Here is a 9,602-nt window from a genome sequence, read left to right as displayed (position 1 = left end):
CCATGAGTATTGTTTAATCCCCATGACTGCTTGCATCCAAGAGGTTTATTTGAGATTTTTCCTTGAGGCTTTATTAAAGCCGAGTATTAAGCCCGGCTATCCACTAGAAATTTTACTGGAGTCCCCTCCACTTTTAGCATTACCTTGGGTTCAAGGAGGGGAAATGAACCCTGAGGTCCCTATTCATTATTAGCAAGATTGTTAACCATTAGTGTCCAGGTTCTATGCAGCTGGCACTGCTTTGTTCAAAGTTCCCTTTTCTTAGGACATTCTTTGGCCTAATGCCTATTTCTTGGCAGTAAGTGCACTGATCTCTGCATAGACCTCCACTATTTGGGCGTTGTAGGGTTTCCGTCCTTGTAAGACCATGTATAATTTAGCCAAAATGGTATGATTGCAGGCTGCTGCCCTGAGACCCGCCATTAGAATCTTGCGGTAGACCCATAATCTCCCCTAACTTCTGCAGTGTTGTAGTCCCAACCGTTGCTTGGAGCCTGGTTAATGGAAAAGATGCATTGATTAAATTAGGATTAGCAGTAGGCTGCCCGTCATCACCGGGAACTAGTTTCTTGGCCTCAGTTTGAATCATTTCTCTTTCTTTCGAGGTGAACAAGACCCAAAATAACTGCTGGCAATCATCCCTGGTCAGCAGTTGCATGAACATTACACTATCTAGGAGAGAAATCAAATCTTTGGGATTATTTGAAAATTTTGCATTTTGTGTTTTCCAATTATATAAGTGACTCATTGAGAAGGGCCAATAGTGAAGTCGGGGGTCTCCAGTTTCATCCAGTCGTCCAATTTCTCTGAGCGGCAGAATCACTGTGGTGTCAGGGAGTCTCAGGCTGGCAGCTATCTGAATGTGACCACGAGTTCTTCCTGCTGGCCCTTCCAAGTTGCTGCTGGCTCCTTGATCCTTGCCTCCTGCTGCCTCCCCTTGCTCCATGGGGGGTGGAGGAGGCAGCAGTGAAGGGTATGGGGGGAGATCGGAGTCTAAGGAGAGAAGAAGATCCTCACTCCCTTCTTGTAAAATGGGATATAAGGGGACTGAGGGGGTAGTTGACGTATCTTTTATTGATGCTAAAATCTTGTTTTTATCCACAGAAAGGGGTAGAAAGGGAGACAGACACTTTGGGGGTTCCTACACCAAATTCTGCATACTAAAGTATAGGGAATCTGATCGGGGTGCCCTGTGCTATCTGTTAAAAAAACCCTTCGTTTAACCTTCTAAATAGTATTTAGCCCAAATGTTCCTTTGTGGGGGGCATCCAACCTCAAACGTAGGCCACTCTGACTTATACAAAGTAAGTAATTTTTCTTTTTTAAGTTCAACATCTAAATTGTTAGCTCTTTCCTTATCATCTTTAAAATTAGCTGTCAGAAAGGTAAAAGGTATACTTTGGTTATGACCCATTTCAACATATATCAATCCAAACACAAGACAAGAAAAAAGGAGGAAGGCAATTACAAATGTCACAAAATGAAACAACTTGTGCTTTCAGGGATTTAGGGTGTAACCACAACTCAGAGTGTCCCAAGGAGAAAAGTGTGGATTGGCTGGCCTGTCTCCAATCCCAAAGGGGTAGAGGGAGACACTTGATGTTTCAGCAGTGTCATCTGGCAAAAGACTACCCTACTCCCTCTTTGCTTCAAGTGGGCCAAATTTCTAAGCCAAATTTCGCCCTTCCAGGAGGAAGACAAGAGCGTCTGAGAAAGTAATTATTGTCGGACAAGGAACAGAACCAAGACTAACAACTTTAAATGGAGGCAAATAGGGTTTCCAGGCATCCGCGTCAGAATGAATGTGAAAGAGGAAATGTTCCATGAAAGCCACAATACAGACAGACACACAGACATTAAGACAAGACACATTAACAGCATGTGCATGGTAGTCTGACAGACAGAAAGTGATGGACTACAGAGAGGAAAACTCCCAAATGTCTGCACTAGTGGAGAGTCTACCTTGTAAACTATCAAACAGAAAGTGACAGACTACAGGTGGGCCCAAATGTCGCACTAGTGGATAGTTTACCTCCCTAGGGCATCCGGAGGATGTCTCCTACTGGTCCTGTTGGCTGCTTTATAGTGCATTCACCAAGACTTCTTGCCAACTCCAATACCCAAACTGCAAGCTACAAAAAATACCATACATGGGGCTGGGAGGGTGGCTCAGTAGTAGAGCACTTGCCTTGCATGCAAGAGGCCCTGGGTTCGATTCCTCAGCACCACATAAGCAAAAAGAAAAAAGCTGGAAGTGGCGCTGTGGCTCAAGTGGTAGAGTGCTAGCCTTGAGCTGAAGAGCTGAGGGACATTGCCCAAGCCCAGAGTTCAGGCCCCACGACTGGACCCACCCCCCAAAAAAAAATACCGGATAGTTACAAAGGGGCAATGCCTTAACTTACCAGCCGTTCTTTGCTATTCCCTGATCAGGTGTCAGGGTGGGCTTATGAGGGAGATCCCGGATGCACACCTATCTGTTGTACCTGGATTCAAGACCCACCGAAGACTACCAGAGACAACAACCAATGCAAATGACAAAGGAGTCGTTTATTTGCAAGCTCGAGCTTGGTCCTCCACACACTCAGTAACTGGTGAGGCTAAGAGACCCCAAACATAGAATCAGCACAGTTTTTATAGTATTGAACAAACAACTTTAAAGCAGTTTTACATGAGAAATTACATGATTGGCTAAAATTTTAAGCAAACTAAGCTATGCATATGTGATTGGCTAATATTATTATTGACGTGTTATTGACGGGATTTCTCCGGCCACTGGGTCACTGTGTCCAGTATGGCCACCCAGTGTTTGGTCAATGCATTTGGAGAAAATTCCTGTGGCTTTCCCAAGTATAGCTTATGTCTCAGTTGTCTGGGAATTGTTATTCTTTTTGTGTCATTTCTCGGTCAAAACCATGGTTATTTTTATGATTCATACTTCACAAGATGGTTGCTAGTATGTAATGGAGTTACTTAGGCCTTCCTTGTGCCTTTTTAAGCATTAGGCTCTTCAGATTTCATATTATTACTGTCTCTTCATACATGCCTGAAATCACTATTTCAAAGTAACACAAACAGAAAAACAAAAATTCCCTGAGACAACCATCACAAATCCTAAATTATGTGAAAAAATGCACAATATAAAAAATAAACCTGAGGAAGAGGAAAAACTATGGCAGAATAACAACAGAAAATTATGCTAGCTCTCTCTAATGAAACAGAGATTTAGAGTCCTATCAGGTACTCCACTTCTAGAGGGTCAGCTACAATTATATGTAGATATACAATCCAAAAGAAGATATTATACTGTCTTCAAAAGCACACAAAAATCTAGGAAAAGTTACTCAGCCAGGAAGGTGACTGCTGTGACTGTGTTGGCCAACATACTCAAAAGCACAACTGCAGTGTGGAAATAAAAGGTCCACATGGGAAAACATCACGAACAGAGTCAGTCACATTTAAACACAGACACAATTCACCTTACCACTGGACAGTCCGAACTGTCATTGGAACCACAAGTATTAACATCACAACATCTCACCACAACTGATCTCTTCTCCTGCACTTAATGGTCTAGACAAAAACCTAATTCCAGAAAAAAAAAATCACAACAGAAGACCAAGGCAACACCTGGCAAATCAACCAAGAACATAGATAGTCACCTATTAAGATCATAGATCCCCCAAATGAAAGCCAAGAAATCTTCCAAATGGACAGAACAAATCAGAAAAATATGAGGAAAGTGATGCCAAGGTAATATAATTCACAAAGTAAATAAAAAGGCATTAGAACAGACAATCAAGGACCTAGAAGATAGTTTTCAAAATACATTACAAATAGTGCTGAAAAATGTGGTTAATGAAAAGATGCAAAACCTCTACAAGGAAACTTGTGAACAAGATGAGCCCAACTAAAGATTAGCAAAATCATTCATGGAGACTCCAAACAGAAAGAAAAATAAATTCTGAGAAAGCAAGAGTGTCCAAGGAAAAAAATAGATACCTAGTTAAACGATATTAGAGAAGACACAGCTAAAACCCATATTCCCCAACTCCCCACCCAAAGAATAGTTTAAAGAAAGTCCATACAAGATCTAAAAAAAGCTTTAATAAAGAGATAGATGCCCTAAAAATAACCAATTATAAGGCAAGGAAATAAAAAACAAAATAGAATGTCTCCATTGAAATAGATGATATAGAAGATAATCTCAGGGATCATAGACAGAATAGGTCTAATAGGAAAGAGGAAATAATCATTTAGAACAAATCCAAGAAATAAGAAATGATCTTGCTGGAAGTTCAAGACTCAGAAGATCAAATTGGGGGAGATAGGTATCAAGAAGGAGAAGAGCAGGAAACTAAATGGATGGGAAACATATTACAGAATACTAGCAAAGATCATTCCAAATATCCAAAGAGATAGGCTCATTCAGAAAAGAGAAGCCTTTAGAACACCAAACAGAGAATACCAGAACAGAACAAACCACCACCACGTCATAATCTATTAGAGGATCATTAGAGATCAAAGAAAGGATTCTTAAATCTGTCAGGAGAAAAGACGGATTATTTATAAAGGATATACAGTCAGAATAAATACAGGCTTCTTAGCTGATATGGTCAAAAGGAGAGCCTGGCATGATATATGACAAACATTAAAGGCAAACAACTACCAACCATGAATATGGTCCCAAGCCAAACTCTCCTTTACATTAAAAGGATATGTAAAAATATTTCATGACAAAGAAAACTTGAAACAATGTATCTCTACCAAATCAGCAGGATAGAAGTTATTCAAATATATCCTACATAGAGAAGATCAAGAAGAACAGCAACTGGTTATATAAAATGTTCCCTACCTGAGAACAAGGTAAATATATTAAGAGTAGATGAGGCACAGCTCCTAACAGCAGGTGCGTAACATAGCAGGACTTATCAGATATTTCACAGTCTTAACCTTTAATATAAATGGGCATAATTTTCCAATTAGAAAACATAGATGATTAAATATTAGTATCAAAAAGATGCATCTATCTAGTATCTGCAAGAGACACATTTTACTGACAAAAACAAACACAGACTCAAACTGAAAGGCTGGAAGGAAAATTTTCAAGCACCATAAAAAGGCCACAGAATTACTAACATAAGATAAAATAGAATTCAAATTAAAATTAGTAGGAAGACACATCATATATTGATAAAAGCAACTCTCCATTAGGAGGATATAACAAGTCTAAATATCAATGCCCTGAATCCAGGAGCACCCCCACTTCATCAACCAAATACTACTTAACCTAAAAACACATCTCAACACATCATTGTTATCAATGGATAGGTCATCTAAGCAAAACTCAACCAAGAAACTGAAGACCTAAATAACTACATTGACCACCTGACCCTAACAGATATCTACAGAATATACATTCAGTGTCAGAATATAAATTCTTCGCAGCAGCTCATGGAAGAGTCTCCAAAATAGAACATATCCCGTGGTAGAGTGCTTGCCTTGCATTAATGATGCCCTGGGTTCGATTCCTCAGCACCACATAAACAAAAGAAAAAAGTCGGAAGTGGTGCTGTCACTCAAGTGGTAGAGCACTCGCCTTGAGCTGAAGAGCTGAAGCACAGAGCCCAGGCCCAGAGTTCAAGCCCCACAACCGGACCCCCCCCCCCAAAAAAAAGAAATTCTATCTAAATTGAAAGAAAAATTGATCAAATTCCCAAATCTTGTCAGAACACAACAGAATAAACATAATTAAACAGCTAAAGTAAAAAAATTCTCAAAACCATGAAGACTGAACAACACATTGCTGAATGACCAATGGGGCACTGAATACATTAATATGAAAATCTGAAAGTTTCTGAAATTTAACAAATTGAACACACAAAATACCAAGTCCTCTGGGACACAAAAATGCAGTACTTTGAGGAAAATTTATAGCTCTGAGTGCCTACATCAAGCAATTGGGGAAATCTCAAGCCTGTATATTAATTATATACCTCAAATTTCTTGAAAACAGGAATAAGCCCAAACTCATAGCAGTAGACAGAAACAAACAAAAAAATTAAATCAGAAATAACAAAATAAAGACAAAATAAAACATAAAAAGATCAACAAAATAGAGTTGGTTCTTTCAATAAATTAACATACTTGACAGACCCTTGACAAATCTGACTAAGAAGAGAACTCTTATATATACAAAGATAAATAGAAAGCCCACCAATTGGGAGAAGATCGTTACTTGCTCTGCAACAGGCAATGGCCTCATATATAAAATATATTTAGATCCCCAAAAGGAAACCCCCCCAAAAAACAAATCCTCAAAGAAACAACAACTTCAGGCTGGGAAGGTGGCTCAGTGGCAGAGCGCTTGCCTTGAATGTCTGAGGCCCTGTGTTGGATTCCTCAGCTCCACATAAGCAAAAAGAAAAAATCCAGAAGTGGCGCTGTGGCTCAATTGGCAGAGCGCTAGCCTTGAGCTGAAGAGATAAGGGGCAGCGCCCAGGCCCAGAGATCAGGCCCCACGACCGGACACCCCCCCCCCCAAAAGAAACAACAACCCTCTGAATAAGTGGACTACAGATTTAAAGAGAGACCTCTCTGAAGCAGAAATATGAATGGCCAATAGACACATGAAGAAATATGCAACATTTCTGGCCATAGAAATGCAAATCAAAGCAATATTTTGATTCCACCACAGCCCAGTTAGAATGACCATTATGAAGAAAACTAATAACAACAGATGATGGGCTGGTGGGGATGTGGCCAAAAAGGAACATTACTACACTATTGGTGGAAATGTAAACTTGTTCAAAACTCCATAAAGAAGTATAGAGTTTCCTCCAAAGAGTTCCCTATAACTCAGCAAACAAACTACTGGGCATTTACCCAAATGACCACAAACAAGGACACACTAAAGCTACAATCCAACTATGTCCATTGTAGCATTATTTACCATAGCTAAGAAATGGAACCAACACAGATGCCCCTGTGTAGATGAATCAATCAAGAAAATGTCATATATATTCACAATAAAAATTCTATGCTTCTGTCAGAAAGAATGACATTGCCCCATTAGTAAGGAAATGGAATCACTTGGAAAAAATAATAAGTCAAACAAGCCAGACCCAAAGAATCATAGGCTACATGTTTTCATTCATTTGGAAAAACTAGAATATGCCTAGGATATTCTTAGAAAAGATCAGAATAGCTTAATAGCTATATGTATATCACCTGAAAATTATGCTTATTGAAATGAGCTCCAAGAAATGAATACAAGATAATTTTTGTTCTAATTTCTTTTTATTTTAATTTGTGAACATACTGTACAGAGGGGTTACAATTACATTAGCAGGATAATGCATACATTTCTTACCAAGCATTGCACCCTCCTCCTTTGTTTACCATTCACATCCCTTCCCAGCCTCCCCCCACTCACCTAATCCTCCCCCCCTCCCCGCCCCGCACCAACATTGTAAAGCTCGTTTTTGACAGGATAACTTGTGCTTCTCATTGTTGCAACAGGTCCACCTATCCTTAAACGACTTGTTTTTCCCCATCTCCTCCACAAGTTATACTGACATCAAGTATAGTGAAAGCAGGGGTTATACTGTGGGGGAGGGACATGCAAAGCAACAAAGAGATAATCTTATAAATGCCTTAGAAACAAATGCATGAAAGAAAAAAACATTAAAATACATATCTTAGGGTTCATTTTCCTAACATCACATTATCTGACCTTTTCCGCTTGACTCATACATATACTAGATATTGCAAAAAAGTGAAACCATGGGACCTATGTTTCTTTGGGCATGGGTTACTTCACTTAATATAATTTTTTCCAAGTTTTTCCATTTCCTAACAAATGGGACCATGTCATTGTTTCTGATAGAGGCATAGAATTCCATTGTGTATATATACCACATTTTCTTGATCCATTCATCTACTGAGGGGCAACTGGGTTGGTTCCAGATCTTAGCTCTGGTAAATAATGCTGCAATAAACATAGTTGTGCTGGTAGCTTTAGTGTGGTCTTGTTTGTAAACATTTGGGTAAATGCCCAAAAGGGGGATTTGTGGGTCATAGGGGAGCTCTATGTGAAGTCTTTTGAAGAACCTCCATACTACTTTCCAAAGTGGTTGAACACGTTTACACTCCCACCCCAACAGTGAAGTAAGGTTCCCTTCTGTCCACATCCCCTCCAGCATCTGTTGTTAGAGTTCTTGATTTTTGCCATTCTAACTCGAGTGAGGTGGTATCTCAATGTTGTTTTAATTTGCATTTCTTTTGTGGCTAGGGATGTTGAGCATTTCTTCATGTGTCTGTTGGCCATCCTTCTTTCTTCTTCAGAGAAGTTTCTCTTTAAGTCTTTAGCCACTTATTTATTGGGCAGTTGTTTCTTTGAGGATTTGTTGTTGGGGGATTTAAAATTTTGAGTTCCAAGTATATTTTAGATATGAGACTAATATAGTGAACTGTTTTTCAGTAATTTCTATTTACTTTTTCCCCTTTGGTTTATTCCCTTAAGTCACTGTTTTTGATTTCTTTACCCTTTGTCTTATATATAAGTTAATCTGATTTGGGGAAAGGAAGGGAAATCACAGAAATGGTGGGACAAAGATTAAACAAAGCAACAGTGATATACACTAGACACTATGTTAGGAATGAAGTTTACAACTTTGGGGAAATGGCATGTCAGGGTTGGTGGAAGCAGGAAAAAAATGAGGAAGCAGAAACAAAAAATGTACTCATTACTTATGTAACTGTAACGCATCTCTCTGAATATCACCTTCATAACAAAAAACACCGAAAAACCAATAAGAGAACTCACCCAAATAGAGAAAACTAGAGAAAAAAGTGAGGCATCACAACATCAATAAGGAAAATTGAGAATATTATAAGAAAGTACTTTGAAAACTGTATGCCAATCACCTGGAGAATCCTGGAGAAATTGATGCTTTCCTATACTCGAGCTGAGCCAAGAAGTGATACATAAGAAGTAATGAAAATTAAATATCACTAATCACTAAAAATTTTCCCATACCAGAAAAATCTAGTACTCAATGGATTTACCATGAAATTAAGGGCTGAAAAAAAACCTTACAATACTCAGATTTAACTCTTCAATGGAATAGAAAGGGAAATGGAATTATTAAACACATTCTATGAAGCTAGAATTAGACTCTTTCCCAAATTGATAGGGACTTATCAAAGAAAGAGAACTATGAACCCAACTCTTTGATAAGCATTGATGCAAACTTCTCAATAAATTTCTCACCAACTATTTCAGCAACTAACAAAAAAATCATATGCTATGATCAAACAGTATTCATCCTAGGATACAATTGGATTCAATATACTTGTCAATAAACATAACACACACCATCAGTAGAAGTAGGGGAAAGAACCACATGATCATCAATATGGGTGTAGAAATAGCTTTTAACAAGCTCCAATGCCCCTTTATGATTAAATGTCTGAGAAGCTAGGAATGCATGGAACTTTCTTAAATATAATACAGAGTATGTATATATTGAGAGATAATAAGCGTGTACTTAATGGTGGAAGCATGAAGACATTAAAACCAGGAATGAGAAAAGGATGTCCAC

The sequence above is a fragment of the Dipodomys spectabilis genome, unplaced genomic scaffold (genome assembly GCF_019054845.1).
Source record: "Dipodomys spectabilis isolate Male_0828 unplaced genomic scaffold, ASM1905484v1 ptg000527l, whole genome shotgun sequence".
Classification (NCBI taxonomy): Eukaryota; Metazoa; Chordata; class Mammalia; order Rodentia; family Heteromyidae; genus Dipodomys; species Dipodomys spectabilis.
The sequence above is the reverse complement of the archived record's forward strand: the minus strand, read 5'-3'. Positions refer to the sequence as shown.